This window comes from Haemaphysalis longicornis, unplaced genomic scaffold (genome assembly GCF_048455015.1).
Source record: "Haemaphysalis longicornis isolate Haplotype H1 unplaced genomic scaffold, Haemaphysalis longicornis Haplotype H1 scaffold_10, whole genome shotgun sequence".
Taxonomy (NCBI): domain Eukaryota; kingdom Metazoa; phylum Arthropoda; class Arachnida; order Ixodida; family Ixodidae; genus Haemaphysalis; species Haemaphysalis longicornis.
This window is the reverse complement of record NW_027526204.1, coordinates 74,452,484-74,460,449: the sequence shown is the minus strand read 5'-3', so window position 1 is coordinate 74,460,449 and position 7,966 is coordinate 74,452,484.

Below are 7,966 nucleotides of genomic sequence, written 5' to 3'. Positions count from 1 at the left end.
AGTGTGAGTGGCGTGTGAGTGTGACTGAGAGTGTGAGTGTGAGTAAGAGTAAGAGAGAGAGTGAGAGTGTGATTGTGAGAGTGAATGAGAGTGAGAGCGTGAGTGAGTGTGAGAGTGTGAGTGAGAGTAAGAGTGAGAGTGAGAGTGTGAGTCTGAGTGTGAGTCTGAGTCTGAGTGAGATTAAGAGTAAGGGTGAGAGTGAGAGTGTGAGTCTGAGTGTGAGTGAGAATGTGAGAGTGAGAGTGAGAGTGTGGGTGTGAGTGAGAGTGATAGTGAGAGTGTGAGTATTAGTGGAGTGAGATGGAGAGTGTGAGAGAGTGTGAGAGTGAGTGAGTGTGAGAGTGTGAGTGTGAGTGAGAGTGTGCGAGTGAGAGTGGGAGTGTGAGAGTGAGAGTGAGTGTGAGAGTGAGAGTGTGAGTGTGAGTGAGAATGAGAGTAAGAGTGATGGTGAGAGTGAGAGTGAGAGTTTGAGTGTGAGTGTGAGTGAGAGTGTGAGTGAGAGTGTGAGTGAGAGTGTGAGTGTGAGTGTGAGTGTGAGTGAGAGTAAGAGTAAGAGTAAGAGTGAGAGTGGGAGTGGGGGTTTGAGAGTGAGAGTGAAAGCGTGAGTGAGAGTGAATTGAAAGTATGAGTGTGCCTGTGAGTGCGAGTGAGAGTGTGAGTGTGAGAGTGAGAGTGAGAGCGTGAGTGAGAGTAAGAGGGTGAGTGTGAGTTGAGTGTGAGTGAGAGTGAGAGTGTGAGTGTGAGTAAGAGTGAGAATGAGAGTGAGACTGGGAGTGTGAGTGTGTGTAGGAGTGTGAGTGTCGGTGTGTGAGTTGAGTGTAAGTGAAAGTCTGAGTGTGAGTGAGAGTGATAGAGTGAGTGTGAGTGTGAGTCAGAGTGAGAGTAAAAAGTGAGAGTGAGTGTGAGTGTAAGTGGATTGAGAGTGTGAGTGTGAGTATGAGTGTGTCAGAGTGTGAGTGTGAGTGAGAGTGTGAGTGAGTGTGAGAGTGTGAGTGTGAGTGTGAGAGTGGGTGAGAGTGAGAGTGAGTGAGAGTGTGAGTGAGAGTGAGAGTGTGAGTGTGTTTGAGAGTGTGAGTGTGTGACTGAGAGTGAGAGTGAGAGTGTGAGTGTGAGTGAGTGTGAGTGTGAGTGAGAGTGAGAGCATGAGTGTGAGTGAGAGTGCGAGTGTGAGTGGAGTGAGAGTGAGAGCGAGAGCGAGAGCGTGAGTGAGAGTGAGAGTATGAGTATGCCTATGAGTGAGACCGTAAGTGTGAGTGTGAGTGTGACAGTGAGAGTGAGATTGAGAGCGTGAGTGAGAGTGGGAGTGTGAGTTGATTGTGATTGTGAGTGTGAGTGAGAGTGTGAGTGTGAGTGAGAGAGAGTGAGAGTGTGAGTGTGAGTGTGAGTGAGAGTGTGAGTGAGAGTGAGAGCATGAGTGTGCCTGTGAGTGAGAGAGAGAGTGAGAGTGTGAGTGTGAGTGTGAGTGAGAGTAAGAGTAAGAGTGAGAGTGGGAGTGGGAGTGGGAGTGTGAGAGTGAGAGCGGGAGTGAGAGTGGATTGAGAGTATGAGTGTGCCTGTTAATGAGAGTTTGAGTGTGAGTGTGAGAGTGAGATTGAGAGCGTGAGTGAGAGTGTGAGTTGAGTGTGAGTGAGAATGAGAGTGTGAGTGTGAGTAAGAGTGAGATTGAGAGTGAGAGTGGGAGTGTGAGTGTGAGTGTGTGTGAGAGTGTGACTGTGAGTGTGATTGTGAGTTGAGTGTGAGTGTGAGTGAGAGTGAGAGTGTGTGTGAGTGAGAGTGAGAGTGAGGGTGAGTGTGAGTGAGAATGTGAGTGAGAGTGAGGGTGTGAGTGTGAGTGTGAGTGTGAGTGAGAGTGTGAGTGAAAGTGGAGTGAGAGTGAGAGTGTGTGACTGTGAGTGAGAGTGTGAGTGTAAGTGCAGTGAGAGTGTGAGTGTGAGTGTGTGAGAGTGAGAGTGTGAGAGTGTGAGTGTGAGTGTGAGTGAGAGGGATAGTGAGTGAGAGTATGAGTGTGAGTATGAGTGAGAGTGAGAGTGAGAGTGTGAGTCTGAGTGTGAGTGTGAGTGAGAGTAAGAGTGTGGGTGTGAGTGTGAATGTGAGAGGGAGAGTGAGAGTGAGAGTATGAGTGTGAGTGTGAGTATGAGTGTGAGTGAGAGTGTGAGTGTATGTGGAGTGAGAGTGTGAGTGTGAGTGTGTGAGAGTGAGAGTGTGAGAGTGTGAGTGTGAGTGAGTAAGAGTGATAGTGATTGTGGGTGAGTGAGAGTGAGAGTGAGAGTGTGAGTGTGAGTGGGAGTGTGATTGAGAGTGAGAGTGCGAGAGAGAGTGAGAGTGTGAGAGTGTGAGAGTGAGAGTGTGAGTGTGAGTGAGAGTGAGCGTGAGAGTGTAAGTGGAGTGAGAGTGTGAGTGTGAGTATGAGTGTGTGAGAGTGTGAGTGTGAGTGAGAGTGTGAGTGTGAGTGAGAGTGAGAGTATGAGTGTGAGTGTGAGTATGAGTGAGGGAGTGAAAATAAGAGTGTGAGTCTGAGTGTTAGTGTGAGTGAGAGTAAGAGTGAGAGTGTGGGTGTGAGTGTGAGAGTGAGAGTGAGACTGTGAGTGTGAGTGTAAGTTAGTGTGAGTGTGAGTGTGAGTGAGAGTGAGAGTGACATTGTGAGTGTGAGTGAGAGTGAGAGTGATGGTAAGAGTGAGAGTGTGAGTGTGAGTGTGAGTGAGAGTGTGAGTGTGAGAGTGTGAGTGTGAGTGAGAGTGAGAGTGTGAGTGTTAGTGAGAGTGTCAGCGTGAGTGGAGTGAGAGTGAGAGTGAGAGTATGAGTGTGCCTGTGAGTGAGAGTGTGAGTGTGAAAGTGAGAGTGAGAGCGTGAGTGATAGTGAGAGTCTCAGTGAGAGTGAGAGTGGGAGTGTGAGTGGAGTGAGAGTGGGAGTGTGAGTGAGAGTGAGAGTGTGAGTGAGAGGGAGAGTGAGAGTGAGAGTGTGAGAGAGAGTGAGAGTATGGGTGTGCCTGTGAGTGAGAGTGAGAGAGTGAGTGTGAGTGAGAGTGAAACAACCAGCGCCATTGAGTCTGGCACTGATAATCGGGGCATAATTACTGATAACGCTCCTGGAGATATCTTCATTCGTCTAGATAGTTCGAAGGCGGGACGCTGCATAAGTAGGTACTCGTGGTCGGCCAGTAATATAACGGAGATAACACCGGCGGGGGAGGAGCTTGGAGAACACCTTATAGAGAGGCAGCAGCAGCCACAGTCTCGCTCCCGGCTTCTGGGAGTATGGTAGAGCTGGAGCTGGGTGAACGTCGTCGGCCCGCTGAGCCCCACATCGAGACTTGCGCCCCAGGTAAGGATCTATTTTCTGTCAATCAGAGATAAATTGGCATGGGGCAATGTAATACGTATGGCGGTTGCCTCAAAGGTCGTGGCATCGGTAAAAGAAGTCAACAATGGCAGTCAGTTTTATACGGTGCATCAGGTGTCCATGCAACCCCTGTCAGCGGTGTGATGCCGTTGTAGACGTGACTTCCTGGCAGTCGGCATTACGTGCCGCTTATTATCCGCAGCCATTTATCTCTTTTTGGGCCGCTCTCGCTGGCCTATTGTTAGACATAGTGTTAGGGATTTTCGAACAGATGGGTGCGGCCACGTGGTTACTTGCGTGCATTTAGTTACTTCGCGGCCGCCGGGACTGTGTCGCTTTAAAGAACGAAGCTTTAACAATGCACTGGCGATCCACTTTAGCCATTTAACACGAACAAATCTGCCCCTAAATGACGAACGACGATAAAATACCGAAGAAAGGGAGCCCGTCTGTCTTTTCTTCATTTAACCGCCCTGTACGAGTAGTTTTTTGCGACTTGAAATGCAACACCAACTAGCCGAAAACATGCATTACGGACTGAGGTCAACATTCACCGCAGTACAGTCGCAGTAGACCCAGTGATACGCCGGAGAGCTTGATAAGCACGAGAGCCACGTACACCGATAAAGGTTCGGGAACTCAAGGGATTCAACGCGTGCTGTGCAGTATTGTCTATTGCGTACCGCACAAAGGATGTAACGCGATAAACGTACGTGTGCAACAATGATCCAAGCCTACATACACTGTTGCAACCGTGTCATCCCACCGCCGCCACCAATTGTTGCGACTGGGTGGGCCGACCCGATCCGAGCTCCACATCCTCCGGCATACGTGTGGTATCGTGGCGTAAAGCAAGCGGCCAGCCGCTGTTGCAGCCGTGAAGAAGTCCAGAAGCCGTAGACTAACGTAACTGTTTACTTCATAGCGATACGTGAGCCGAAGCCAAAGAACAAAGCCCCAGAGGGCGAAGTTACAATACAGGACTCGAGCAGAGTGACAGCATGGATTCTCTGCTCAAACAGGAATGGGTTACAGCGCTTCCGGGGGTCTATTTACACCCAAAAGCAGTAACGGTCAAACCAGCCTTCCCTCTGCATTTTGCGCACGCCACGAGCATCACAGACACACACAATGCTCTTTCCAGAGTTCGTAAGCAGTCGGTAGCCTCGGCGCACGTTGAGTCTGAGAGGGGAGAGCGGAGGACTCCGCTGCGATCGCGGGGCCTCTGTGTCCTTGGGCGGGTTGCGACGTGCCTCGTTGGGCCGGCAACCGACGAAGTTTGAAAGTATGAGTCACCGATACGGTGGCGCCTGATTTCAAAAGCGCTCGCAGTGGCTTCGCCGCACAGCCGAGGAGTGATGCGGGAAAGTATGGCGGCGCGGGTCGATTCGTAACAACACGTACGAAAAAGGTGAAATCCTTAGTCCCACGGCCAGGTGCGGCGGCGCATCGCCAGTCTTTCTTTCCCTTCTTTGTTTTTTTATGCGCACTTGATAACGACGCCAGCTCATCCTCGCCTTGTCCACGTTCGGGGACGTGGCAAGAAATAATTGATTATTTACGTTTCCATAGCGCGTATTTTAACAAAAGAATATTATAAAAGAAGCTAGATGGAAAGTTTCCCTAAAATATCTGCAGATATTCATATAATTGTCAACTAATCCGTAGCATTCTTGTGACACTTCCCTACGTTGTTAATTATTTTCAGCCAGATTTGGCTACGGATAGGTAAAGATGTTGGGTTATTTTATTATTTTGAAGTTTTTTGGTTTCGCTTCTTCAATTACGTAAATATATGACGTAAATATGAAAAGTGGCTCTATTTCACCTATTAAGCTTTTCTGTGGATAAAAGGCATAGTGCAGGATTGGTCAATTTTGGTTATTTTTTGTTTGTATTTCCAACGTTCTTTCCGCGATTGTTAATTTAGTCCTCGATATTTCAGGGTTGTACAGATGCATACATTTGATTTTGCCCGCCTATTTTCGCAAAATGCTAATTTTTGTATTTTTCTTCTTTTGTTGTTTTTCAAAATTGCGTTTGACAAGGTACAGACATTTGCACCGCTTTACAATTCAATATGTTACTTTTGTTAATTTTGCTTTTTTTTCATATGCAGGGCGTCACACGGTTTTTTCATTTTCGTTATATTTCATTCGTATTTTCTATGTGTTTTTTCGGGTTTTCTAGTTTAGTCCTTTTTTTTGGAGATGTATAATTTACATATTATTGTTTTGGACACTTAATTTTTTGTAATTTTTATTGTTTCTTCCTTTCTGTTCGAACTTCTGGTTGAATAAACATCTCTACTTACGCTATTCTAACGATTGCATTTGTTACATCCGCCAATTCTGCCTTTTTTTTCAAATGCACGCTGTTTTACAAACTTCTTGTTTTGGCCATTTTTTACTTGCATGTCCAAAGTTATTTTCGGGGCTTGCTAATTCAGCCTTGGCTTTGTGAGATATATCAGATGCCCATAGCGCATTCCGCCGGTTGATTGTTGTAAAAATGTTTTCTTACTTTTTATTTTGAAATTCTGTTTGTTTAATTATCTCCATTTACGCAATTTTAATGATTAAATGTGCACCTTCCTCCAGTACCGCATTTCTCTGCAAAGGCTGTAAATAACATGATTTCACCATTCTCGCATTTTTTATTCGTATTATCTACGTTATTTTCGCAGCATTATTAGCTTCGTCTCCGTTTTCGGAGGTATACAAAAAGGCTATGCAGACAACAAAACACAAGTTTTGTTCATTCGAAAGAGTGCCTCGTTAAAATCTACTGACACCAGTTTTAACGCAAACGTCGCTCAAATAAGTTGAATAACTAGGAAAAATAGAAATGGTCCTGCGACTCACTAGCTCATTCCCCGAACTAGAACATACGAGTTCCTACGCACAGCCGTACGATTGACTCAGGCCGGCGAAAGCTAACGCAAGTAGTTAGGCATCGGATCTGTACCGCGCTAGTTGACCATGTTTCACAATTTGAACGAACTAGCCGACATGTAGGAGTTGACAAGTATTCTTTCTAGTACACTGGGCCCTGTTCTTCCCCCTGCTTTAAGTGCCCACCCATCTGCATCCTAAACGAATCCAGCGCTAGTCCTGTGTGGTCTCTTAGTTGTCCCGTTCATACCGCGCTACTTAACCACGCTTTCCAGTTCGAACCAACTAGCCCACGTTTAAGCATTGACAAGGGCTTATAAGCATGCAGGACGGGCTTCTTTTGCTTAGTAAGGGTAATGAATATTTATTTTCTAGAGGTAAGAATGGTGGAGCAAACAATACAACCTACGGAAGTACATGTAAACAAGGAAGTACCAGTGCGTACTTCTGTTGGGAGTGCGCGTACTATGCTTGTGATACCTGCCCAGAGTGCGGCGGTTTGGGGTTTCCTCACATGACATTGGCCGATCGGCGTCTGCGACATTGTCTTACCTGACCCTGCTTGTAGAACCTGAAAATTAATATGCAGAAAACTAAACTAATGATCAATAACCTCGGGACAGCACAGCGGTTTGAGATACGTGGCGAGGCAGTGGAAGTGGTAAGCGAATATATCTACTTAGGCCAAGTTGTGACCCCAGATCCCAACCATGAGGCAGAGATAATTAGAAGGATCAGAATGGGGTGGGGCGCATATGGCAGACATTCTCAGATAATGAATAGTCGCTGAATAGTCGCCATTGTCGCTGAAGAAGAACGTGTATGACAGCTGCATCTTACCGGTACTCATCTACGGGGCAGAAACCTGGAGGCTCACTAAGAGGGTTCAATTTAATTGAGAACGACTCAGCGGGAAATGGAGCGGAAAATATAATAGGTGTAACATTAAGGGACAAGAAGAGAGCGGAGTAGGTCAGGTAACAAACACGTGTTAAGGATATATTAGTTAAGATTAAGAAAAAGAAATGGACGTGGGCAGGGCATGTAATTCGAAGGCAAGATAACCGCTGCTCATTAAGGGTAACAGAGTGGATCCCTAGAGAAGGCAAGCGTCGCAGGGGGCGGCAGAAAGTTAGATGGGCAGATGAGATCAAGAAGTTTGCGGGGATAAATCGGTCACAGTTGGCACAGGACCGAGGTAATTGGAGAATAATCGGAGAGGCCTTTGCCCTGCAGTGGGCGTAGAGAGGCTGCTGCTGTTGCTGATGATGATGACGATGATGAAACACCATCTGGGGGTTGAATCAACGCTATATATGAAGTATGTTAACTCCCTGCTCAGTTGGCCCGCTTTCTACATAGTGCAAAAAATTGCACCATTTTTTAAACGAAAGTTTAGCAAACCGCGAAAGCTAAAAGTGCATCCAACCTTCGCTGAAAGTGCGTCCACCCGATCGCCCAACATTCAAAGACGCAAATCGCAATCGAAGAACTAATCAAAGCGACGATTTTTCGCGCACTAAGTAAACGCTTCGTGAAACACGAAGTAAAACTCGGAGAGTTGGTATGATACTTTTGCACCGTATTTGTCGATGTTTTTTGTTATTACAAACGCCATGTCTTCAACATTTTTTAGACACCCACCAAAAATATCCTTGGATGAAAAGCCCTGCATTATTACCAATTTCATCACACCAAGCTAAAAATGTTTTGGCGCTGATTGCATTGCGGA